The sequence below is a fragment of the Anabrus simplex genome, chromosome 1 (assembly GCF_040414725.1).
Source record: "Anabrus simplex isolate iqAnaSimp1 chromosome 1, ASM4041472v1, whole genome shotgun sequence".
NCBI lineage: Eukaryota > Metazoa > Arthropoda > Insecta > Orthoptera > Tettigoniidae > Anabrus > Anabrus simplex.
In genome coordinates this window covers 941,702,432-941,730,384 of record NC_090265.1, presented here as the reverse complement: position 1 = coordinate 941,730,384, position 27,953 = coordinate 941,702,432, and the positions used below count along the sequence as shown (strand labels likewise).

The following is a 27,953-nucleotide window of genomic DNA, read 5'->3' as shown; positions in this document are numbered from 1 at the left end:
TCACTTGATTGCCGCTACCCGCTGAGGTCCTCTCCTGATTGGCTCCTCGGTCGACTGCTGTCCAGGGGGCAGTCCTGGGTTGCGGCTGTGGCGCCCTCTCCTGGTAGGCCGTCGTCTTCTTCTTCCTCCTGGTCCGGGGGCGGCGTCTCCTTCCCGGGGTTCTCTTCTCGACAGGGGAAGAGGCCTCGTCCTGGTGGCCCTCCTCCCGGCCTGGTGACCTCGGGATAGCGGACGGCCCCACTGCGTCGCTGTCGTCTCACTCCTGGCTGGCGGCTGCGTCGCTCGTTGCTGACATCTCTGTGCGATCCCTGTCTGTGGGGCGCATAAGGATATCTGTATTGTGATCGAGGTGCTAGCAGGCCGGGCCTTGGTAGCAGCCTCTGAACGCCCGCGAGCATCCGCGTCCGTGCCGCATTCCGCCGTCCGGGTCGCCTTCCTGGTCTGCGTCCAGGTGGCCCGGGCAGATGGTGGACGTTCCTGGTTAGTGGTCTTGTTGGTCTGCGTGTACTTCGTGAAGTACAGCAAATCAACCTGGGTCGCACCTTCGCAGCGCTCAGGAGCGCTGCCTTCGTCATTGGCCCTCGGCTCCAGAGGAGCCAAGAAGCGTGGGTCCGTTCCCACCTGCTTGTGCCTCTGCCTCCTGGCTGTCTGCGTCCCGACTGTAAACGTCCTCTGTGACGTCTGGGTGGCTGTCTCCTGGCTGCCAGTGCCGGTAGGGAAACTTCTCAATCCTGGTAGTCGGGTGACCTGAAAGTAAGCAGAAAAGCTCCTCTCGTAGCGGCTGATCTGGCCTGGGTCTCTGGGGCGAATGATAATCGCCCAGTTCGGGATGTCCATGATGTCGTTGGTAGAGAGCTCCTTCCCTGTAGCCCCCTCCAGCCTAGTGAGGAGGTCGATGATGAGGTATGCCATCCTGTAGGGGTCGCTTCCCTGCCGGTACTGCACCAGTAGAGCAGGAAGGGCCATGTTCAGTGGGACGGTCCTGTGGTCGACCCAGTGAATAATCTCCGCCACTGCTTCCTTGAAGTTCTCTGGTAGGTCGTCTCGCAGTTCCATCATCCCTGTTGCTTCCTGAAATAAAAACCTGAAAGAGAAATAGCACTAAGAAGTGCTTCCTGACAAGCTCGTACTGCGTACTTAAAAGTACACAGTAGACAACGCTCTTTCGGAAATGTACCGTACTAACAAGTACAGCTGCCTGACTAGTACTACGAAAGTACAGTTCGCATGGCGAGGAGAGGGACAGCGGAGCGAGAGACACGTACGTGTTCTCGCTAGCGCAGTCAGGCTCGTCCTCGACTGACTTGGTCAAATGAGCAATGATTTTAATTAGATCCCAGTACCGGTTTCGCTTTAGCGATCCTCACCTGGGCTGTTTGGGAAATAATAATAATAATAATAATAATAATAATAATAATAATAATAATAATAATAATAATAATAATAATAGATGGATTGTGATATTGGCATTCGTGGGAAGAAAGTCGGTTATTAACATTAGTTTGGCGAGTGAATTTGTGGCATCGTGCCATGACTGTTGTAATAGTTCCTGTAATATATTTGTTTCAAGGACAGGTAGCAGACTCGGCGGTCACCCATCCGGGTACTAGCCATGCCCAATGTTGCTTCACTGTGGAATTTGCAGTGTTGGCGCCAGAGGGCCCTGTCATTGTTGGTTACGCAAAAATTAGTCTGCGTGTGCGAGGTGTTAGTAGCACTGTAAATTTTGAACTAATTTAAGGTAGCATCGTAATTTGCAGCTTTGTGTGTGACCCGCCTCGGCATCCAGTTGTTTTCAGTGCTTCTGTTATGGTGGATTTTTGGTTATTTCTTATGGTGTTTGTGGTAGGTATTTGTGGTTTGTGAGTAGGTTATTGCGGTTGGGATCTTCTTGTGTGGTTGTTGCAAGGCCAGAAGGCTGCTGTTGTTTGGTAGGAAGTGAGGACCCTTGGCGGAGTTTATGCTTGGTTGGGGCTGGGGGTGGGAGTCGTGATTTTATTGGGGGGGGGTGTGGAGGTAGGTTGGTTGATCTGGTTGGAGAGTAGGTTCAGTATTAATAAGTGTAGAAGTGTACTTGTATCAGGGCTGTGAGGGGTGGAACTGATTGTGATGGGTCTTGGGTTCGGTTGTGACTGCGGTGTAATTGTGAGGCTAAGAAGTGAGGGTGGTGTTGGGTTTGGACGTAAGTAGCGGGATTGTCTATAGTGCGCCTTAATTGCCTGCTTAATGAAAGGGCAGCCAGGAAATGAGGCCGCGTGACTGCCTTGGCAGTTGGCGCACCTCGGCTGGTCCCTGGGTACCTTGCAATCTGTGTGACGGTGCGTACCGCCACACCTATTACAACGGGTAGCCTCAGAGCATGAAGCTGCTATGTGATTTAATTGAAAGCAATTAAAACACTGTGTAATTAAGGATGGGCGTGGGAGTGTGCGGGCTGGTGTTGGTGGTGATGAGTTGTATGTGCGTGGTTTGGTGACAATTTTTTACGCCTGCTTTCTGTCTGAGCATGTGTCTGTGTATGTTGGTTTCGGGTTGGTTTGGGCAGGAGCGGACTTGGTGGGTAGTGGCGGAAGTGGGGGTGGTGGGGGAGGGGGAAGGGGATTGGTTTGTGCTTGAGTTGACTCGGTAGATGGTGGTGGTTTGGTTTGGGTTTCGATATTTCTGGTGGCTGATGGCAGGTTGGTTTTGGTCGGTGCTGAATCGGTAGATAGTGGTTGGTTAGTGGTACTGTTTAGCGGGTTGATCACTATTGGGGTAGGTATGTCGGTGTTTGTGAGACGGTTTAGGATATAGTTGAGAAATATGTTTTTGATTGGGGTTATTATGAGGAGGTTGTTATGGGTTTCTTCTATTACATATATAGAGTGTGGTATGATTAGTTTTAGTGCTTCTATGATTAAGCGGCGGATGATAGGTATTGGTCCTGTGTTTGAGAGTGGAAGAATGATTGATTTGCATTTAGGGGAGATTGGGAAGCGGGTGTCATATTGCAGGTAATGGTATGGTTTTTCATAGATGTCTTCTTCTTCTTCCTCCTCAGCAGGTTCGGTGGGATGAGGGGATTTGTATGGGTCCCAGTTACTCAATCCACCGGGATTGTCCATACTTGACTAGGGTGAGGAGGTACTGGGTTCGATACTGTTGGATAATGATCTTGCTAGGTCAGCGAAGGCTTGGAGATAGTCGAAATCAGGTGGGTGTTCTTGGTGTGGGTTCATGTTTGGGTACAGAGGTGCGTGAAGCACTGGAAACGGTCAAACTCTTTTGAGGACCGGCGCTAGTCGCACACTCAGTGGGCACGGTCGGAGCAAGTGTAGTTTTACCGTGTCGCAACGGGACGAGCTCCGAACCAGTGACCACACTGAGGGCTAGACAAATGCTCAAGCCTGCATGTTCTGGGCTTACATGCCACTGGTTATACTGCCTCAATTCTTGGTTGGCAGTTGGCTATTGTTGAATTCGAATAGGCTCTGGCAGGTGGCCTATCTACAGGAGCGCGCTGGCTGGCTTCTGGTTCTTGGCGGACTGCTGGTGGTTGGCGAGCTAGGGCTCATCGAAGGTCTTGTTAGTGGCGGCGATGTCGCTAGCGGTCAGGGTGCTAGTGTCTTGGCTGCCGGTGCTTGGCTCTCGCGATGTGCTCCGTTCGAGCGCTGGGCTGAAAATCGTCTGTGTTCCGTGTTCGACTGACTTGGTTTGGTCGAGCTCGTCTTATATACGATTTGTGCGCCTACGTCATCAGATATCATGATTTCTATGAAGTGGAATAATTCGAGAATCCCGCAATGGATTTACTTGAAACTTAATATTAGAGACGTTTACACGATTCTCTACAAAATGGCGTATCCCTCGAGTTGATACGATCATCATTACAGTAGTTTTGAAAATTTCCCAGTCGAACATTCGGGAAGGTGTGACGTTTCTTCTAGAACACGCCAGTTCTTGCTGGGTAGCACATGGCGGAACAGGGGGGTTGCCTATCTTGCTCCTGTGTCCACGTCACTCGTACAGCTGTAGCTGTCTCAAGCCGACTCGTTTCACCGAGCGTAGACAGACTAAGCTCGTAGAAAATGTATTGCGTGATGATTAAATATTATTTATCTAAAAAATACGACATGTACCGCGCATTACTGGTACAGTACTGATGAATTATCTTACCATGAGGAAAATTGCGTCCCGTTGGTTTCAACAACAACTTACTGTCGTACAGAAATCGCACCGGTATGCCCTGGCTGGCTTCCACTTGGACATATACCGCAACGAAGGAGACGCATTTCTGCAGTGTATTGTCGCTGTTGATGAGAGGTGGGCACGAGCCTATAAGCCTGCATTAAAGCGTCAATAGAATGAATGGCGTCACCCAGGTTCGCCACGTCCACAGAAATTTCGATAGGAATCCAGTCGGTTGAATCTTATGTTGATTGTGGCATACGACTACGAGGGTGTTATTCTTACGCATGCAGTGCCTGCGGACAACCGGTCAGCAGTGACTACTGTTGCCGATTTCTGGAGTGACATCTGCGTCCGGCTATGCGGCGCAAACGTCCACGTTTATTGCGGGACAATTGCCCTATTGTGTTGGATGACAAAGCACGTTGTCATATCGCAAAAAAGTTCAAGCTCTTATTGCAATAGTAACATTGTTAGGTATTGGAACTTCCTCCGTACATATGCTACTAGATATGAGTCCTTCGTGTCTTCGACCTGTTTCCGAAGTTGAAGGAACCCCTCTGAGTCCGCCGATTTTCTGACGTGGCATCTGTACTTCGTGCAGTAGTGCGCTCTGTCACTGTCATAAACAGAGAACGTCTTGCCAACGGTCCGCAAGGGCTTCCCGACATTTACAAAAGTAATAGACTTTGCTGGTGACTACGTTGAAGGATTGCGATTGTACTTGTTCGTTCGTTAAATACCGTATAGCTTTCTATCAGTATTGCCACTACCTTATTTACAGCCCTTGTATGTAGTATTTTCTTAAATGATTTCTGGGAAGGTGGAAATTGATGGAACATTTCCCTTGGTTTATCATTTCAATTCATAAATACCCTTGCTAAAACGAATATTTTAACGCATGTCCTCTTGAATTCCAATGTTATCTTTCTACGTTATACTTTTTAAACTCAAGCTTATTCACCTACTAATGTCATTCCATCCCATCTGTCCACTTAGAGCTTGATATATAGCGCGTATACTAGTAGCTCGTCTCCTTACTTTCAAGTCTTTCCAGACCAAAATTTGAAACATTTTCGTAACTATACTAATTTGCTAGAAATCACCCAGGACAAATTGTACTGCTTTCCTTTGGCTTTTACCAGTTCTCTCGAATCGAGTAGTCCTGGTGAAGGTCCCGTACACTGGATCTGTGCTATAATAAAATTGGGTTCTTACAAGTGACTTATACGTCCTTTGATTTACGTCCTCACAACAACTCCTACATACCTTCATAAGCGTACGAAAAAAGTATCAGATGAAAGAATTACTGTACACTATTCACGGATTTCAGGACAGTAATGCAAGCAAGATACTAACTGATAGAATAACTATTCTACATTTTCTATTTAGGCGTGTCTTATTTATAAGGTAATAGGATTAACAGTCTAACTGAAACTACAGCAATGCACAGTAGTTACACTTAATACGTAATTATGCACACAGATTATTTTTTATAATAAATATTACTATGCGCAAACCGAAATTAATCTCCAAAGAGACTAAGCATGACTTAGCAGAAAATTCCTTTAAATGAAACATCGCCATACGCGTCTTGAAGAGATGAAAATTTAAGATTTACAATGCAAAAGATCATATCTCACCGTTTTTTTACGGTTTCAGTAGTGAGTTGTTTCGTTGTCGTACCCAATTCGGCCAGGAGGATGCGCGATTGCTCGCGTCATGTACTTTCGTTTCTCGTCAGTGAAGCACATGGACGTGCACGGAGAATAATAAGGATGTGCTTTTTCTGTGCTTTATGAAGTGTAGCATGAGCTGAAAATTGACATTTCAGTGGTGTTGTGGATATTTATTAAGAAAGACACATGCGCAAGGTAATGCCGTTTTATTTTGAGGTGTAATAAGTCGAATAATCTCCTGTGCGTTATTTTGTTTTGTCTTCATTTCGTTTTGCCGCTAGATCACTATACTTTTAAGGGCAGGTTTACATTCAATGTTGTCGGTGGCATGTGAATGGTGAGAGCAAGGTGAATGCAGTACTTACAGATGGGATTTACTGTTGTGAACTTGTGACTGAGTTCGTCAAGAATTTTTAATTTGGTTCATAGACATCAAGAAATGTCTTACTAGTAAGATGAGTATTAACACTTTGATTTATAGGTTATGTTCTGTATATTCCGGTTTACCTCATATTTATTATAATGGCCATTATTGCTACAGCAGTATTTTTACAGGTATTGTGTGGCCTTAGAACTTAATATTAGTTGTATTTTGACGTGGAATGCTTGAGGAAATCGTTCAATTTTGGAATTGGTGTTATTGTTGGGTCCATGTTGTGGTACATTTGTTGGTTTCAGTGGGTAAACGTAATATGGTGCAATAAAAATAACGCATATTCGGCGATTCATTTCGACATAAATTTTGCTATCCTTCAGATGTACTTGATTGTAGTAATATTACTTATTTCATGTGGCATTTTAAAAGTAATTTAGTGTATTAATTTCCACCTGATACTTAATTCTCCAGATGATACCTCTTCAATGATTCTGTAAATATCTAGTAACTACTTCTTGTTTTCTATAATTAACTCTGACAGTATCAATCAGTCTAAAGCAGCCCTCTTGTAAACAGTAGCCTATGACATGAAGCAAAAGTACAATAGCTGTGTGTGTCTTGTGTATATGTGGGCGTTTGGTAGTAGTGCTGTACAGCTGAACAAATGGCAACAAAACATTCTCTCAATCTTAATTTTATAGTGGGACATGATGTAGCTATGATTATTAAAGTGAAAAATTGGCATTTTTACTGGCAATGTATGGACTAGTGACTCACTCTCACCACTAGAAAACATTTATCAGTTAAAACTTTAATATAATCTTATATAGAGAGCATAAATTTGGAACAAATGTCAGGCTCGTGTGTATTTACAGTAATAATCTGTGGCAGGAGCCACAAATATCAACTTTCTCCTGCATAGAAGAATATCTGTCAAACTTTGCTTACCTTATTCTGGACTGTGATTTGTCTTAATAAAATATTTTTTGCCTTGCATGTTAATATGTAATGCCTAGTGTTTACAGTGCACTGTGTCTTCTGGTATGGGCTAGGCCAGTTTTGTTACTTTCATTGATCTGTCTGTCTTATCCTTGGCTTTGACAATATGAAAATGACTGAGGTATGAGTGATGCTAGTAATGCAGTCCCTGGTATGAATGGTGTGAAAATGTTGCTCAAAGGGTCAGTTGGTGCATGCATTTCAGTCAGCTTGGCAGTTTGATATGTAATTACAACTTTTGGCTCTGTGGCAATTGTAGTACGCGCACCTTTTAGTGATACATGCACACCCTAGTGCTGAATCAGTCGACCTCGGTTATTTTCGAGATTCGTATTGGCAACCTTTGAAACACAAACCATGAATCGCTTATGCATCACTGTGCAACATCTGGCGTACACTTTACGTACTTTTTTGCTTTACGTCGCACCAACACAGGTATGTCTTATGGCAACGATGGGATAGGAAAGGCCTAGGAACTGGAAGGAAGCGGCCGTAGCCTCAATTAAAGTACAACCCCTGCATTTGCGTAGTGTGAAAATGGGAAACCACGGAAAACCATCTTCAGGGCTGCCGACAGTGGGGCTCGAACCCACTATCTCCCGATTACTGGATACTGGCCGCACTTAAGCGACTGCAGCTATCAAGCTCGGTACTTTACATACTATTACTGTTGTTGTTTACACAGCAAAGCCAAACTATAGAATTCATGCTAGGAACAAAATTCGCATCGAGAAATGCTATATAATGTTAAATAATGTATGTGTGACACAGTTGTTGGCGTAAGCTAATAAATGTTTAGAAAATTGATATTGATCGATCATATTATCGATTAATTCAGATTTAATTTCCATTCAGTTGGCAGTATTACTGGAACCGGGAGAGCTCCCTCCTTACTCCTCAACCCCGTATAAAATAATATTGCTAAAAGGTGCGCGCACTGTACCTCAGTCCTCATTTCCTTAGTACGCCTCTTCAGTAATACCTAGGCCATCTAAGACAGCTGATGGCGGAGCTGTTGAGGATCCAACTAGCCTTAGGGCTTAAGACTTAACATACACGTTAATATAATTATATTTGCCTATACACTTGTGTAGTTCTATTATAGTAAAATTGCAGCAAGCAGTGTTTCAAATAGTTTATAGTGAGTTATCATTTAAACTTGGTTCTAAAGCACAGAAGTGTGCCCTTTTATTGGCAAAGTGGAGATAATCTTATTTACATTAACCATCCAAGAAATCTCTGCACAATGCCCTCTTCCTTTTTGGTCAGATTTGTACTGAGGGGATCACTTTTTGAGTCAGGAAGTGTACCTAATACAGCCAAAGTGGTAAATATGAATTATAAGTAGTAATCGAGTAACTGTGGCGATGATGATGTGTCAACAGTGAATATTTTAATGTTCAGAATTGATAATAGGTCTCGTGCAAATGGATGGTGATGCACCCTGGTGAGAAAAGTGGAGTTCTTAATTGGGAGAGTAGTGCTTGCTTGCTCTATTGTTGCATGCGGTTTGCATTGACATTAGCTTCTATCTGGCGTAATATGACGTCCAAAACTGATTGTCATTCCACTATTTCTAACAGTAACAACAATTATTGTTCCTGGAGTTGGGTGTAACTTTACATACAGCAACTCTCCTCCTGGAACTAAGTCTTTCTCAAGTTTCCGAATGACAAAATGTGATCAGAAGGAAAGCGTGGACTAAATCTTTGAAATGAATCACGAAGGATGAAAAACCAAGACGAACGATTCCAGTATTTACATCTATCATTTTGTAAAATGAATGCTTTGAAGTGATTCTGGCAGCCCTGTGTAAGTAGGGCTACTTAGATTACTTTTGACCGGGCAAGTTGGCCATACGGTTAGAGGCGCGCGGCTGTGAGCTTGCATCTGGGAGATAGTGGGCTCGAATCCCACTATCGGCAGCCCTGAAGATGGTTTTCTGTGGTTTCCCATTTTCACACAAGGCAAATGCTGGTGCTGTACCTTAATTAAAGCCACGTCCGCTTCCTTCCAACTCCTAGGCCTTTCCTATACCATCAAAGCCATAAGACCTGTCGGTGCGACGTAAAGCCACTAGCCAAAAAAAATACTTCTGACATCAAATTCAAACAGTAAATGGAAATTGCTAGAAAAAAACATTGCTGAGTGTTTAAAAAAACTAAAATTAAGGCATTACATTGACAACACAGCCAAAAATTTCATAGGTATTAATGTCTGTTTGATTATTGACGCAGTTGCACGGGCTAGTGAGATAAACGTTTGATTATTGATGCAAGTGCACGGGCTAGTAAGATAAACAATTTTAATACCATGTTTTGCTCATTAGAAAATGATGCAGGCATCCCAATTAACCTTCCAATGCAGTACCAGTTAACAATCAGACAATTACGGACAATTGATTGACAATGGACGAAAATATCATAAAAGGTTTCTATAACTTCTGTATCTCTTCACCTTTATTTCTGTTCTCGGGCATACATTGCTTTTTACCATTGTTGCAAGTACGTTGTTTTGGAAGCGTCTCTCTCAGTGTTTACAAATAAACACAAGGCAGCAATGAGCTTGCACCTTTCTGACAAGCCTGTCTTACATAGGCAGTTCCCAGATACCAAACATCTATCAGAGTCAGCCTGAAAAATATTTGTACACGGAAAATGTGTTAATGTCTTTGAAGTGTACTGTGTTTTGAAATTAGTGTTCGTATTTCTGCTTTTAAACTTACACTGTAGTATGCAACAATTCTCAACACACGGTGATTTATTAATATTTGTCTCCCCTCAACACAGGTTGGATATTTCTCCTGATCTTTCTTCAACGTTAAAAACATTGGGATTGTCATTCAACTGCTCTCCTTTCCTTACTGTAGAATCCTCGAAATAAGCTGGGTTCCATTTCACAATCTCACTGAAATGCTGCCCAGACTAATGATTGTCTACTACGTGTATTCGCTACTCTCCCGTCTAGGTTTGCCTTTCCTTGCTGCTAGGGGCACCATGGGCACCAAACAGCTTCATTCGCACGTGGCATATAGAAGAACAGTGATGACTTTTGTACCACAAGTGTGAGATTAGTCTGAGATCATTCTGTGTAGCTTAATGACATGCAGCATAGGCTAGTTCTTTTAAATTTGTAATCATTAAGAAATATCGTTACATTCAAGATTAATTTTTAGTTAGCCTATGTGGGTGTATTCAGGATATCTTATTCATAAGTTAGAAGTAACAGACATGAAAATAGCGAGAATGATTGCTGGTACAAACAGGTGGGAACAATGGCAAGAGGGTACTCGGAATGAAGAGATAAAGTCTCAGTTAGGAAATAATTTGATGGATGAAGCTGTATGCATAAACCTGCTTCGGTGACGGGGTCATGTGAGGCGAATGGAGGAGGATAGGTTACCTAGGAGAATAATGGACTCTGTTATGGAGGGTAAGAGAAGTAGAGGGAGACCAAGACAATGATGGTTAGACTCGGTTTATATCGATTTAATGATAAGAGGTATAGAACTAAATGAGGCCACAGCACTAGCTGCAAATAGAGGATTGTCGCGAGGTTTGGTAAATTCACAGAGGCTTACAGACTGATGCTGATGTATGTTGTTTTCTTCTAAGATATTACATAGAGAACCATTTGCTGGCTTTTAAACCCGACCCTCAGAATATTCTAACTCCGTTTAATAATTCCGCCCTGTTGAAAACCGTTCTGTCATTTTATGTCAAGAAATGATTTTTTTTTTAATGGTCAGAGTGAAGGAAGGATTAAAACACTTTTGCTGTTGTGATCGGTAATATTTTCTAGAAGAAAGGTTATCTGAGAGAATTGGTCGTGGTTCATATATTGCATAAAGTAGTTGATCGGTTCAAGTCCCACCGTTGGCTGCCCTGAACAAGGTTTTCCATGGTTTCCCATTTTCCGTCCAGGCAAATGGTGGGTCTGTACTTTAATTCAATTCATGGATGCTACCTTCCCAATCCGAGCCCTCTTTCATCCTTGCATCGTTGAAAACCTTGGATTTGTTCGTGTGATGTTAATAGCACCCCGATCTGCTGTACACGAGCAAAAGGAATGTGTTAATAGTTATAGAAGTAATAAGAATGATTGTGCTGGTGGGAACAATGACAAAGGATATTTGTAATAAGCTTGAAGAGATGATATTTAACTTTGATGAATGCGAATGGGGCTGTGGTCATGTATTCAAGTATTGGCTTTGAAATTGAATGAATGGAGGAGTTTAGGTTACTTAGGTGACAGAGATGGATTCTGTCACAGAGGAGAGAAAGCCAAGGAATTGATGCAAGTGCACGGGCTAGTAAGACTGTGTTAGTTGAGGGGCTTGAAAGCAGAAGAAAACACAGTTAACTGATAAGGGAGGAATGTTCATTGAAAATGGATTCTGTCACAGAGGAGAGAAAGCCAAGGAATTGATGCAAGTGCACGGGCTAGTAAGACTGTGTTAGTTGAGGGGCTTGAAAGCAGAAGAAAACACAGTTAACTGATAAGGGAGGAATGTTCATTGAAGAAGCTTGTAGACCAAGTGCTGAAGGGCATACCGTTCTATAAGTACAATGTATGAATGTTTTGTTATGGATGTTGCTCGCAGTAGCTTTCATTATTCGAAGTTTTATGTTTTGTAGCTGTTTTTATTTACAGTATATACCCGCTGAAAGTGATTTATGAGGGTCCTCCTTTGTAATGATTCGAACAGGGAGCTGAAAATTAAAAAAAAAAAAAATTGTTGAAAGTCTCTTGGTAAAAAAAAGTGACAAAAATTCTTGCCTGTCTAATATAATGTGTGCTGGGATGAGTGGCTCAGACAGTTGAGGCGCTGGTCTTCTGACCCCAACTTGGCAGGTTCGATCCTGGCTCAGTTCGGCGGTATTTGAAGATGCTCAAATACGTCAGCCATGTGTCAGTAGATTTACTGGCATGTAAAAGAATTCCTGCGGGATTAAATTCAGGATGGTTATGAATTTCATGTTTTTGGTCCGTATTGAACTGAGAATAATATATAAGTAATAATAATAATAACGTAAATGTTTCCACCTTTTCAATACAATATATTCACAAAATTACAAAATTATACGGTACTAGTTTCGACCCATCTAGGGGTCATCATCAGCTGTATTGGAGCAAAGATCATTTGTGGCGAAATCCTAAGACAGTATTATTTTAAAGAATAACAAGTGAAGTGAGATGTTATGGTAATAGTTAATAATACAAGGAATATACATACTAAGAGGTTTTTAACAAAGAATAAAGTATAAATGGGGTGTTGTAAAAATTATAATCATGGAAATCAGTAAGTTCTTGTATTGAAATGAAATATGGCTTAGGAAGAGGGCTTAAGGTGGGGCTGAAGGGTGCGGGAGAAAGTGTAATTGTCTTTAATGCCAGTCACAATCTCAATGAAATCTCAGAGAAACCCAACATACTCTTCGATCTATTTATCACTTTCCTCAGAAACAATAATGCAGCCAACCTAAACTCAATCCTAAATTTAATCAAAGGTACTTTTCCAAGACAATTACACTTTCTCCCGCACCCTTCAGCCCCACCTTAAGCCCTCTTCCTAAGCCATATTTCATTTCAATACAAGAACTTACTGATGCTCTTCGTGATGCCACACGACTTTTAAGATTAAAACCTCAACTCAGAATCAATTGCGATTTGAATCTTAGCTTTCCATGTGTAAAAGCAGTAGCTGAGCTACTGAGCTAATCATCGTCATTTTCACTGCCGCTTGTTCAGCTCCTGCCAGGTCAGGGTCTGATGAACACTTCTCAACCATTGCCTCTCCTTCCACCACTCCTCTTCAGTAATTGTATTCCAATCCAGTCTTCTGTTTCTAATACTCTTCTTGACAGAGTCCATCCATCTTGCTCTGGGCCTCCCTCTTTCCTTCTATTTTTGTCTCCAACACTTGTTTTGGTACCTTTCCCTCCTCCATCCTCATAACATGTCCAGACCATCTCATTTTATTCTTCTTTATCCTATTGCTCCAATTTTCTACCCCTATCTCTTTTCTGACCTCAACATTTCTTACTCTGTCTTCCTTGTCTTCCCTACCATACTACTCAGGAATTTCATCTCACTGGTCTGAATTTTACTCTTAATTTCTTGCTGTCAGAGTCCAAATCACTGATGCATATGTTAATATAGGAATGTAGTACATCTTGTACATTATCTCTTTACATTTCATAGAAACTTCTCAATACCACACCAGGTTCTTCCATTCTAGTAGAACGTATTTCCCGCTTGCACCCTCCTGCTTATCTCCTTATCCAACCTTGCATCTTGCATTATTTTACTTCCCAGATGTTTGAAGTATTCAACAACCTCAAGGTTTTTTCCCCTGATACTAAAGATTCCTTCTCTTTCCCTCTTGTCATCACCATTGTTTTGCTCTTCTCCACACTGATTTTTGTACCATATTTCTTGTTGTTGTTTTTTGAGTCATCAGTCCATAGACTGGTTTGATGCAGCCCTCCATGCTACCCTATCCTGTGCTAACCTTTTTATTTCTTCATCCTACATTTGCTGTAATCTGCTTGTCATATTCATATCTTGATCTACCCCTTCTGTTCTTGCTGCCTACACTTCCTTCAAGAACCAACTGAACAAGTCCTGGGTGTCTTAAGATGTGTCCTATCATTCTATCTCTTCTTCTTGTCAAATTTAGCCACAACGATCTCCTCTCACCAATTTGATTCAGTATCTCTTCATTTGTGATTCGATCTATCCATCTCACCTTCAGCATTCTTCTGTAACACCACATTTCAGAAGCTTCTATTCTCTTTCTTTCTGAGCTAGTTATCGTCGATGTTTCACTTCCATACAGTGCCATGCTCCAGATGAGTCTTCAGAAACGTCCTCCTAATTCCTAAATCAATGTTTGAAGTGAGCAAATGTTTTTTTCTTAAGAAAGCTCTATCACGTGTATTCCACTGGTTGGTTCCACTGTGTTCAGAATGGGTCTGCGTTACCTGTGAGTAATACCACTTTATAAGCAATACGCCCGTGATTAGTACCACAGGTTTTAATTTGGGGCCCTTTATAAAATGAGTATCATCCCAGTAATTAACGCATTGTGAATTGGATTCACAGATTGTTTTTGTGTCAGGATCATTTTTCATAATCATTTGTTTTAGATTCTAATCATTGGATACATTTTGATATTTTAATTTTCGCTTCATTCACCTTGTACCATTAAGGGCCGATGACCTAGCTGTTAGGCCCCTTTAAGCAACAAATATCACCCTCATCATCATCTTTCCTTCCTTCCTCTCATCCTCCTCTCTATTATTCTCTCCAATATTTTGTCTACTTGTGACAACAGTGTTGTTCTTCGTTAATTGTTATGTACCTTCCTGTCACCTTTCTTAAATACTGGTATTATTACACCTTTACACCAATCACCAGGTACTTGCTTTTTCTTCCATATAACTTACACCTTAGCAGCCTGTATAACCATTGTATACCTTTATTATTTCCACACATATTTCATCCATCCCTGCTATATTTCCTGTTTTTATTTAATGGTTATTTCCATCTTTGCCATTGCAATATCACTGTCCATTTCTGGATCATCCTCATTTACCACTACACTCTCTTCTGCATCACTTCTCACATTCAGGAGTTTCTAGAAATAATCTTTCCATCTATTCCTTATCTCCTCTGGGTCTATTATTACATTTCTATTCTCTTCCTTCACTTGTTTTGTGTAGATATATATTTTTTCAATCCATACATCCTTTTCCAACTCTTGTGTGAATCTCTCCCAACATTTTCCCCCCTCATTTACCACTTTTACTTTTAAAAGTAAGTAAAATTGAATTGAAAATTCCTGATAATCTTACTTCCTTCTTTCCTATCTCTATTCTCATTCTTGCCAAGCTTTCTTCTTTTGTTTAACAACCTCCTTCACATTTTTATTCCATTTTTCCTTCACTCTTTCTGAAGGTCTGCACAAATCTTCTCTGTACAGCTTACAAATGTGTGTTTTAATTTGGTCCATTCTTCTTCTACACTTTCTATTTCTGTTATAGGGATGTGCTGTTTTAATTTCTCCGGACATTTCTCCTGAGTTCTTTTAATTTCCATACTTTTATTTTCTTCTGTCTTATTTTTTTTTTACTCTCACAATTTTACCTACTTTCAATTTTGCTACCACTATTCTGTGGTCTCCCATCAAGTGCCTTGCCTGGTAGTGCTGTAACTGTTTACATTTCATTTTCTCAACCAAATTATTATTTAGCGTATGGCTTATACAGACAACACTTAATGCACATGCTACATTTATTTTTGTGTTATTTTACTTCTGTCTAATTACTTACCAGTGTAAGATTATATATTACCTTTAATAATGTTATTGGCTTTACGTCCCACTAACTACTTTTACAGTTTTTGGAGATGCCGGGGTGCCAGAATTTAGTCCCGCAGGAGTTCTTTTACGTGCCAGTAAATCTACCGACACGAGGCTGACGTATTTGAGCACTTTCAAATACCGCCGGACTGAGCCAGAATCCAACCTGCCAAGTTGGGGTCAGAAGGCCAGCGCCTCAACTGTCTGAACCACTCAGCCATTTTGCCTTTAGCAAAGATGGCAAAATTTTGCAAAACAAATGATATGGTTGAATAAACGAATGAATGAGTGAGTGCATTGAGTAAGTCGAATTATAATCTCAATTATTATTATTGTTGTTATTATCATCATATGGCATTTGCAAGCATAGGCCTAATGTGTAAAAATATACAGTTAACATATAAATTAAAATAAAGAAGTAATTAAACTTTAATGTCCAGCTTCGACAACCAGTCCACTGCACTTGGTGTCAATTCATGCAGAGCCTGTAAACCGTCCTTAAATGCTGACAGTGGACAGCTCTCAACGACATGAAGCAGTGTCTGCTTCTTAGCACCACACTCACACGCAGCACTTTCACAATATCCCCACTTTATCATCATATATCAGCACCTGCCGTGGCCTGTTTTGAAACGGTTGAGGTTTGACCACTCATGTTGAGGAAGATTGAAACCTGGCACTTTTTTCGTTGGGTCTTTAATCAGAAAGGCGTTGGTGGGTGGACATTGTTCCCATCGCTGTCTCCATTCTGCTATTACACTGAATTTTTCATAGGACTGTAGATCTGTCCAGAGTAGATTCTGGGATTTTAACATCATCACAGGTGGATCTCGTAAGGCATTGAACAAGAGTGAGTTCCTGTATGCAAAGGTCTTCTTAAGCAACTGTACTTTCGCTGCTTTTCTCCTCAGATCTGGAGGAGCATATGTTTGCTAAAACAGGCAGCCACTGAGTAGAAGTGGATCTCACTGTACCAGTAACAACTCTCATGGTTTCATAGATCTGTACGTCAATCTTGCTCGAATGTATGCTGTTTTCCCACACAGGAGCGCAGTACTCACCAGCCGAGTATGCTAGAGAAAGTGAAGCAGTGCGAAGAGAATTTGCATCTGCACCTCAGTTGCTGCCTGCTGGTTTATGCAGCAGATTTACTCTTGTACTCAGCTTCTTACACAGATTCAAGCAATGCTGTTTGAACAACAAGGATTGATCCAGTGTGACACCCAGATATTTTGGTAAGAAGTTGTGGGAGACTTATGTTCCGTTAAAAACCACATGTAGCTTCTGATTAGCTTCCATGTTATGCAAGTGGAATGCTGTTACTTCCGTTTTACTAGGATTTGGGTGGAGTCTTCATTTGTGAAAATAGTCGCACATGGTAGCTAGGTCCTCTGTAAGTACAGCCTCACAGAGTGCCAAATCTGTACTCTGAGTAATTAAAGCTAGATTGTCTGCAAACTGTATCTTCTTTGAAATTGTTCTTGGCAGGTCGTGGATGTAAAGATTGAATAGAATGGGAGGTAATACTGACCCTTGAGGTAAACCATTATTAGAGATCTCTACCTGCTTTTTTCACCGTTCAGAAATACAAGAAGTCGAGGGTTGGATAACGTTGTTTAGTAAGCATGCTAGCTTCTGACAAGGGATGACGTGAACAAACTTGAGCAACGGTCCCTCTCTCCAGACCACGTCATAGGCTGATGTGAGGTCGACAAAAGCTGCAGCAGTCTTCAGTCTTTTCTGGAATCCTGCTTCAATCTGTGTTGTCAGTGTTAACACCTGATTACAACAACTACGATTCTTTCTGAAACCCCCTTGTTCAACTGGGATGACTCTTCCTATTGCCTCCTGGATATGGTTAAGTATCATTCTTTCAAGCATCTTGCACATTACGCTAAGGAGTGAAATTGGTTGATAATGTGAAGCATCCGTTCCTTCCTTTCCTGGTTTCAAGACAGCAATTACTTTGGCTTGTTTTAACAACTTAGGTAATTTACCAGTTCGTAGAATTTCATTGAAGTTGACTAGCCAGTGTTTTGTGCCAGGGCCTATGGCCTTCAGAAACTTAGGATAGATTTCATCCAGACCAGCAGCTTTATTTATCTTTATCTTGGATAGAGCCTTGTCCAGTTCTTCAGTACTGAAGTCACAGGAATACTCCGGATGGGATGTCAACTGTGATCTTCTCGTTCTTAGTTGCTTCTTAACACTTCTTGCGTGTACCTTATCCATCTTCGCACTAGAGATTTGTGTCAGTCTGGAGGCAATGGTGTTTGGGTTCATTGGCCAACTGCTGCATTTCGTGGTACGGTCACTACGAAGTTTTCTTATGAGGTTCCAGGCTTTTCAACTAGAGTGTGTGAAGTCCATCTCTGCCGTAGTTCTGTGCCATTTCTGTCTCCTAGATTTATTTATAGCCCTTAGCAACTCATCAACTGTCGTTTTATTAGGAGAGTTCTGATATTCGGTGTAGAGCTGATTACATTCTTCTGACCATCCTGGTATATATGTCTTATGATATCCCCAGGAAATGAACTTCGTAGCATTAGCTTTTATGGTGTTGACAAATCTACTGTAATTTTCAGGAACTGTTTGTATCCACTGTATAGTGTTATCAAGCCCTTTTGCAAATTTATCCCACTTTGCTAGTCGAAAATTCCAACGAGATTGTGGTACTAAAGGCACAAGAGGGATCTCAGTGCCATAGTGAATAATAACTGGTCTGTGTTGACTGTGAGGAAAGGAACTGATGACCTTTCGTTGTACCATGTGTTGATTCTCAGAAGTTGACTGTGGCACTATGCACAGGTCAGGAGAATAATCCTTTTGCCATCTGCCAGAATGGAATGTGCCAGGATGTGTTTAGCATTGTGGACGAGTTGTAGGGAGTTTGCTTCAATCCAGTTATTTAGGTTGGACCCATTGTCATCTTCGAATTCGTATCCCCATGCTGGGCTGTGACTATTCAAATCTCCGATGTACAAAACAGGGTGATCAAAAACTTTTAAGGAAGGGCTAGACCAACTGACTCCTGGTGGTTAATAGACATTCACAACAGTAATGCCTGAGATTTCCACTGCCAGGACAAAGATATCTGTTGAGCTGTCTTCACAAACAACTTTACAATCAGTTAATTGGGATCTGATGTTAGTTGCGATCCCATAACGTTCATCATTGATTGCCCCAACAAGATTGTACTCACCTATTTTTCCTCTTCTGAAGAGATCTTCACTGTCACTGGTGTGTGTTTCCTGTAGTGCTATCAAATCCACGTTGTTCTCCAGCATAAGGCGAGACAGATACTGACTCTTTGGTGGTGATATTGATTCAATATTTAAGTGACAAATACGGAGGTTGTTACCAAGTCTGATCGACATGTGTTCTGGTTGGTCCTGAAAAGGACTGTTAGTGGACTTAGTACTTGCTATCATCTGCTTGTTACTGTGTAGCAGCGCCTTCGTGGAAGAATCAGCCGGTGTACCACCGTTGCCCAGGGAACACCCGAATGCCTTATTTAGCAATCTTCGGGGAGGCTCCTTGCGTGTTCCCCATATAATCTCAATAGTAATTACTAATGGAAATATTTGTTTAGTATTGAGTAGCTGGTCAGAAATAGGTACGAATATCATCACCTAGAACCCCAGCTTCACCATAAAGTTCTAGCTCCTCCATTGTAACATTTTTTGTGAACAAGCATGATGACTTAAGTTTACACTACTCAAGGTGTGTTCGCATATCACAATGCTAATCACTGGCATAGCTTCTGATCAAATGACTGCACATAAAAATTTATGTTAAAAAAATCATGAACCAAAATATTCTGCACTGTTGTATTGTAACATGCTAGCATCATTTTCTGTGCAGGGTGTGGAATAAGATTTAAAATTCTGTTCTAATGCTACATTAAGAATCAGTCACCCACAAAGTAGTCTGCAAAGTTTTTTCTATGTTAGTGGGATGTTTTCTTCCCAATAATGACAATCACCACTTCTTTCAATCAAGGGTATTATGAGGGATGTGACACGTCTTCTTTTAGCCAGTCAAGTAACCACTGACCAAGATTTCCTGCTACGTTCATAAGGCAATGGTGGTGTTTTTTTTTTTTTTCAGAGGAAGAACTGTTGTATTAAGGCTTGATACCGAAGTATTGGGCATCTATAAATAACCTGACGCTCTAAGGGAACCCTATAGCTTATGGCGAATGAGTTTGTTTAGGATGATGATGGAAGCTTGGTGGAGGAAATGTCAGTAGAATTCATCAGGCAGTGTCTCTGCACTCCAGATTAGGAGTGGCTGCCAAAGGCATCTGTTCTCCATGTTAGGGACAGCCTTCCATTTCATTTCCAATGGCAGGTGAAGCAACAGATCAGTTAGGAAAATTTCGTCCGTCACATCAACTGATCATGCCACTTCGAAGCTAATAATATTATTAACTCGGAATTTGCTTCATTGTCATGTAAGATCTCTGAACTACCATGTTCACTGTTAAAAGAGGTGAAATTCACTTGTTTTCAAGGTGAGATTGTATTACTTTATGTTGACAACACTAACACAAATTTCGGTGGTGTCAACAGGTGTGAAAATATAATGTACGGCACAGGCTTCAGTCTAAGTTGTGTAAGGAATTAATTTGGTTTTGTTGCAGTGTGCAGTTCTTGCACAATTGTTTACAAACTGTTGTGGATTGTCTTCCATGGAAACACTAGTTTCTTGTAGTTAGGGCTGGCACTAATATTGATCTTCGATATTCTTGATATGCTTTTACTTCTGTTTTGAACAGCACTTTGTTTGTATTTGTAATGCATCAAATTCAAGTGTTCAAAGAAACAATACAAATGAAAGAGATGGATGATAAATCAGCCACAGAAGTTTCATTGTACATTTCTTCATTAGAGAAGGTATTAAGAGGGAGACTGGATAAAAAATGTCTGACAATAGTGGTCAAAACAAACTGAACCTTTTAGGTTATATCTGCATCAGAAAAGCAGAATTTCTCGTCATGGTTAAAACTGAGAAATTTTAGTGAGTTCTCCAAAGCGTAATAGTTCCAATATTTAGAACAATTCCTAGTAGTTTAGTGAAACCTAATATCTTGTCTAGTTCAGATTCAGGAACATTGTGCAGCTCGAAAATTGAAAGCAATGGAGGAAAATTTTGATGTATTTGGTAGACAGATGGATACATATAAACTGGAAATGGAACAAATTAACTATAGTGATCGGCAGAAAAGCCGACCCCGTGGTGTAGGGGTAGTGTGCATGCCTCTTACCCGGAGGCTCCGAGTTCGATTCCTGGCAAGGATTTTTACCTGGACCTGAGGGCTGGTTCGAGGTCCACTCAGCCTACGTGATTAGAATTGAGGAGCTATCTGACAGTGAGATTGCGGCCCAGTATCAAAAGCCAAGAATAACGGCCAAGATGATTCGTTGTGCTGACCACATGACTCCTCGTAATTTTCAGGTCTTCGGGCTGAGCAGCGGTCGTTTGGTAGGCCAAGGCCATCCAAGGGCTGTAGTGTCATGGGGATTGGAGGGATTGGCAGAAAATATCATTTCAATTTTTTAAATGTTTTATTTCTTTTCCTGGAACCATGTTTTTCATTGATTACACATCACTCGTATTAACTGTGCCCAGTGCACATTATTTTAATCGTCACGAAGTTCAGTGTTAAGTTTTTAAAAATATTTTGGGACTTTTTCCTAAGAGTTTCAAATGTTTGCAATTTCAGTGAATATAATTGAATTAAAGTAATTCACAATATTGCAACCGAGCATTCTCTTGCTGTCACTGATTACTTTCCTCACACTAGTATAGATTTTTTCCATCTCTAGCGATGATCACAGAATCCGTGCACTGCGACTTGCTATTCACAAGGTCCTGGATTGTTTTCTGGGGTTGGTGCATCCACTCCTTCAGTAATGTTGGTCTCATTTTGTTTGGGGTGTCAAAATTTTAATGTTAGACATCTTACCGAAGCATATCCCATAAGGTGTTTTTGCAATTTGTTTTACGTCGCACTGGCAATGATGGTATAGGAAAGGCATAGGAGTGGGATTGAAGTGGCCGTGGCCTTAATTAAGGTAGAGCCCCAGCATTTGCCTGGTATGAAAATGGGAAACCCACAAAAACCATTTTCAGGGCTGCCGACAGTGGGGTTCGAACCCACTGTCCCCCAGATGCAAAGCTCACAACTCCGTGCCCCTAACCACATGGGATTGATGTCTAGGCTTCATGCTAGCTAGTTATGATTCGTATTCTGATGTGTTAAAGGAATTTCTACTTCAGGATAAATCCTGGATCGACAGAAGAGACAGCTACACATGTCAAAAAGGTTTTGCACCTTGTGAATTGCTAAGATACTAGGCTGCTTGTGACCCATTGGAAAGTATGGGAGAAACATACACATTTTCTGTTAAGGAAAACTTGATTGCTTTGAAGAATACACACAAACGTATGAAAAACACAACACCTTATTTGACAAAGAGCATCTGTTTAACAAACCTGGAAATTACAATCTGCATCTTCATGTGGTGTTACTCCATACTGTGTATTGAGACATGCTTTGATTATGCTGCCTACCTGGCAGTTGAGGCTGTCCTGCTCCATCTTGTCCCATGCTTCGACAGCAGAACTCCAGAGGTCGTTCAGGGGGAGAGATAGGTTCCTGCGTCTTCATGCTGGCTATTTCACCGGACCACAGGTTTGTTTAACTGGATTCATGCCAGCGTATTTCAGTCCTGATATTATACACTTGCAATAGTGCCCTCAATGATGAGTGGTGTCCTACATCCATACATAATGCCGGCCCAGAATAGGAAAGATTCTTCTCTCTGCTGGACATGTAGTGGTGTGTTTATGAGCTGTGTGATGTTACCTTGCTCTCTCCTCACTTTCCTCTGATGATTAAGTGGTGTCAGACAAGTTCTGCATCTATCAGTGAAGAAGGCATGTTAGTCGAAGTGTTACCTATCTGCACCTGGTGCCGTGGTGATGAAATGTATGTACAAATTAGAGAATGGCAAAGGCAGCTGATACACGCACCCGCCAGTACCTGGAGAAACATTTGCAACAGGCGGGAGTCACACTGTCGAATGCTGGTTGTGAGTGAGCTACCCACCCGAAGGTCAATGTAAGGGGGGCGTATTGAGAGAGGAGCTCGCTTCAGGTGGCAAGAATTGGAATGCAAGTAATATAGACAGTTTCATTCAATGGATGATATTCTCGTAAACTCCAAGTACAATTCCACTGAGTCTTCTTCAGAAAGGATTACATATAATACCGTAAATGATAAATAGCGTATTGTTATTCACAACTGTATATACAAACATCTAAAACGAACAAGTAAATGTGTAAACTGAAGAAAAAAAGCAGTATATATTTTAGCACCGAAAATTGCTGCTAAATAGGGGACTAAATTACTTGCGTTCTGAAAAATATACGTTACGCTCAATTCGTTGCAACTATCGTAGGCCTAAGCAAAAGTATGTTTCATAGAGCTACAGGAATACAAAATAAAATAACAAAGGGAGGCATTAACTCCAACAAACCTTTCTTAAAAGTGAATTAGATCCGACATTATAAACGAAAAACGAGTATTTATCTTCTCAGCTTCACGCATAAATATATAAAACGAACAGTTGAACATATGAACCCTAGGAAAGAAACATAAAATAATATTAGCACTCTATTATATACAGGAAATATAATTATATTTCCTGAGAAACCTAAAATCTGCTTCTGTATTAACATATTGTAACTGTCGTAAGCAATAACATGGAGCTCACAGCTACAAAATACGGAGAGAAATGGTACAGAAACATACCGATTCTAGACACACGATGAGAATGGCATCCACGGTTTCCGGAGATAACCACGTTCTTCTCTTTTGTACAACAATGCCTGCCTTACTAAAGTTCCTTTTGCTGAAAGTAATGATGGCTGGAATACAAAGAAATCTTTTGGCCAGTATTGCTAATTTTGGGTACTCGTGTTCATGTTTTCCCAACCAGGAAATAACTTCTTTTTCTGCGATATTAATGTCAATGGCTGCAGAAATATATCAGCTTTCATCCCTTCCTGCAGGAACCGGAAGCCACTCGTCAAAGTCGGGTTCAGTTAGACTTCTTTTCTTTGACGGTTCTTCTGTTTCATTTTCTGAATATTACATTTAACATATGAGTTATATACCGAGCTCGATAGCTGCTGTCGCTTAAGTGCAGGCAGTATCCAGTATTCGGGAGAGTGGGTTCGAACCCCCGTTTTCACACCAGGCAAATGTTGGGGCTGTACCCTAATTAAGGCCACGGCCGCTTCCTTCCCATTCCTAGCCCTTTCCTGTCCCATCTTCGCCACAAGACCTGTGTGTGTCGGTGCGACGTAAAGCAAATAGCAGAAAACAAAACAAAAAAAGTTATACAAATATCGTTACTGTTCCTTTACATACTATTTAAACTGCATGATTTAACAGTTTTACCTTCTCAAATATCTTTTCTGACATTAAAATAAACTTCTTTCTCTTCAGACGACAACATACTCATATTTAAATGATGGAAAGGTGGCCATAGAAATGTTCGTGTTTTGTGGGTCATTGTTATCAATCAATCACTACTGATCTGCATTTAGGGCAGTCGCCCAGGTGGCAGATTCCCTATCTGTTGTTTTCCTAGCCTTTTCTTAAATGATTGCAAAGAAATTGGAAATTTATTGAACATCGCTCTTGGTAAGTTATTCCAATCCCTAACTCCCCTTCCTATAAACAAATATTTCCCCCATTTGTCCTCTTGAATTCCAATTTATCTTCATATTGTGATCTTTCCTACTTTTAAAGACACCACTCAAACTTATTCGTCTATTGATGTCATTCCACGCCATCTCTCCACTGACAGCTCGGAACATACCACTTGTGATGATATAGATGTTGATTCCCATAGGGAACCTGGTCGAGCAGCTCGTCTCCTTTCTCCCAAGTCTTCCCAGCCTAAACATTGCAGCATTTTTGTAATGCTACTCTTTTGTCAGAAATCATCCAGAACAAATCGAGCTGCTTTTCTTTGGATTTTTTCCAGTTCTTGAATCAAGTAATCCTGGTGAGGGTCCCATACACTGGAACCATACTGTAGTTGGGGTCCTACCAGAGACTTATATGCCTCTCCTTTATATCCTTTCTACAACCCCTAAATACCCTCATAACCATGTGCAGAGATTTGTACCCTTTTTTACAATCATATTTATGTGATTACCCCAATGAAGATCTTTCCTTATATTAAGACCTAGGTACTTTAAATGAACTCCAAAGGGAACATTCACCCCATCAACGCAGTAATTAAAACTGAGAGGACCTTTCCTATGTGTGAAACTCGCAACCTGACTTTTAACCCCGTTTATCATCATACCATTGCCTACTGTCCATCTCACAACATTATCAAGATCATTTTGCAGTTGCTCACAATCTTGTAACTTATTTATTACTCCATACAGAATAACATCGTCTGCAATAAGCCTTATCTCTGATTCCACTTCTTTACACACATCATTGATATATATATACAGGGTGAACTTTAATAAAACCAACAAACTGCAGGGACTTGTTCCTGGCTGGAAATGGAGGAAAAAATTTCCTACGAACATGTGTCCGGAGATGGGCGGTGTGCGTGCAACGACATCAAATAGTCCCGGAACACAGTACATAGCTGAATCGCATCCACATCACAGCAGATGTTCAAAGTGTGCTGAAATTCACGCGTTCAGACGTATCATGGATTGCCTCACTCTTTCGCACATTCCGGCCTCTTGCCGAATAGTGTCTCAGGCGTCGTGAACACGCTGTTGAAGGGTCTGCAAATCAGGAACTGGTTCAGCGTACACAATGCTTTTCAGATGTCCCCAGTGGTAAAAATCCAGGGGGTTTAAGTCCAGTGATCTAGGAGGTCATGCAGCAGGGCCTCTGCGTCCTATCCAATGCCTGGGGAAGATGATGTTGAGGTGTTGGCGAATTGTATTGTGGGAGTGGGGTGGTGCTCCATCGTGCAGAAACCACATAAACTGTCTTCTTGCCAAGGGCACATTCTCAAGCAATCCAGGCTGAGTATTCTGCAGGAAGTCCAGGTACGTTCCTCCGTTGAGGCGTTGTGGAATAATAACTGGTGCAAGTATGTGTTTGCCAAGAATCCCTGCCCAAACATTGATGCTGAACCGATGCTGGGGAGACGCTTTAACCATTCCCCAGGGATTTTCTGTAGCCTACAGATGAAGATATGCCATTTCTGGTAAGGTTGCTTCATCGTTAAAGAGGACTGACGACAGAAATCCCTCAGCTTAAAATATCAAGGATACCCTGCTTATGACTGTATGTACAGGAACCAAGAAGATAAGTGTGTTCTTGATTTTTGTTTAAAAAACAACCAGTTCATAACAATACATGGTTTTAGAAGCTGCTGAACTGTAAAATTACAGGATACAGTTGAAATAGGGAACAAAAGTATATGAGCAATAATATTATCCCGGATAAGAGATGCAGGCCCTTATTGGTGATCTGAGAACTGCTTGAAGAAAGCTTGGGCAGTGACTACAGGTTATTAATAGTCACTCTTGAAGAAATCAAATTGAAGAAGGCTTAAACCTAAGATCAAATTAGGAGAATAAAAAACTGGAGGGAAAAAATCTAATATCCAAGGGAAGTCTGTGACCAGCTACTGAAATGTGACTTTGAATCAGGAGTAGATGGATGGAACAAATTTGAGAAGAATTTTATTGACTCTACAATCAATATAGTAGGTAAAACAAATAAAAATAGGGAGTTAGAACAATCACATGAAAAGACAGTGATCCCAGTGATGAAAAGCTGTATGATGGTGTTAATCAAGTTCATGGATCAGAGCAAACCATGAAGACAGAGAAGATCCATTGATAGGAAAAGGAAAATTCCATAAAAGAACATGAATAGAGCCAAGGTGGCAGGTATTAATGAACTAACTGCTGACATGATCAATGGGGACAACCCACATACGTATTGGCAGAGCAGCAGATTTTTTGCATTGCACCCAGCCAAGACAGACTCAACCATGAGAAGCCAGAGCAAACCTCCATCACTGCTGCTACCTTCGCAGTGACACTACTGTGATTAATTTGCCGCTTTAGTGGCAGCAAAGCAAATTCTGTCTAACTGCATAGTGTCCTGGGATCGTGATTTGTCTATGGCATTGGTCGCTGTAAAACCTAGCCCTGTCACAACTGAGGCAATAAGTAATCATACACTGTCCGGTCTGGAAGTGAGTTTGACCACCACGAGTGAAGTACAATCAACCACAAACAAAATTGAGTCCACAACCATCAACCAGCTGCAAACTCAACTACTACTTTGACAAACTGTCCTAAACCAACAATAGTCCAGCAGCCAGAACCCCTGGGCACGTTCTGGCCTCTCCCTCCAAATACTGGAAACCTCCCAGATAGACGTTCCCCACCGTCCAACACCTGGCATTGCACCTTCTGAACCCAAGGACCCACCTTCGAACCTCATCAGAAGCGGTCTATACCACTCACAACTCAAACCAATCTCCTTTTGAAACTAAAACCTGCTGAACATTCCTGCCAGGCTGAGATGGTTGAGGCGCTGGCCTTCTGACCTCAACTTGGCAGGTTTGATCCTGGCTCGGTCCTGTGGTATTTGAAGGTGCTTAAATATGTTAGCCTCGTGTCTGTAGATTTACTGACGTGTAGAAGAACTCCTGTGTGACTAAATTTGACACCTCGGCATCTCCTAAAAGTGTAAAAGTAGTTAGTGGGACGTAAAACCAATAACATTCTTATTCTCAACTTAGTGTAATCCTCCTAACTACTAAACAATACCAAAAGTCCACGCTCCAAGAGTCCCTCATAGGGTCGGTTAGTGCCATATTTGACTGGGCTGTACAGACTGATATATATTAGTACCTTCTGGCATGGCGAGGAAAGCAATAGAAAACTACCTAACTCTCATTTCCCTAGTATGCCTCGTTAGTAAAGCCCAAGCTTTCAGTGACAGCTGATAGAAAAGCTGTTGAGTATCTAATCAGCCTTCAGACTGAGTACTAAACATGTATTTTTTAATGGCCATAAGCATTACTGAATTATAATATTTTTTTTTTTAGCTGGGCTGAGGCGCCGGACTTCTGATCCCATCTTGGCAGGTTCGATCCTGGCTCAGCCTTGTGTCGGTATATGTGAAAGAACTCCTGCAAGACAAAATTTTTTTCATGTTCTAATTTATAAAAACAATTGTTAATTGACTTCTTGTGTTAAAATTTTAGCCAAATTTTCATCATTATGAAGATATTACTGTGTTTTGGACGTCAATGTCATTAGAATTAACGAATATTCCAATTTTAGT

The 27,953-nt window shown here is 41.4% G+C and overlaps 1 protein-coding gene across 3 annotated transcripts in view; it reads left to right on the top strand.

Moving 5' to 3' along the window:
- The first annotated feature begins 5,905 nt into the window (after positions 1-5,905).
- Positions 5,906-27,953, top strand: part of mahj (LisH and WD40 domain-containing protein mahjong) — a 460,349-nt gene continuing 438,301 nt past the window's right edge. For all 3 annotated transcript variants that reach the window (XM_067136681.2, XM_067136682.2, XM_067136683.2), the window contains exon 1: positions 5,906-6,041. The gene's annotated coding sequence lies outside the window, so the exon portion shown is untranslated. The remainder of the gene's footprint in view (positions 6,042-27,953) is intronic.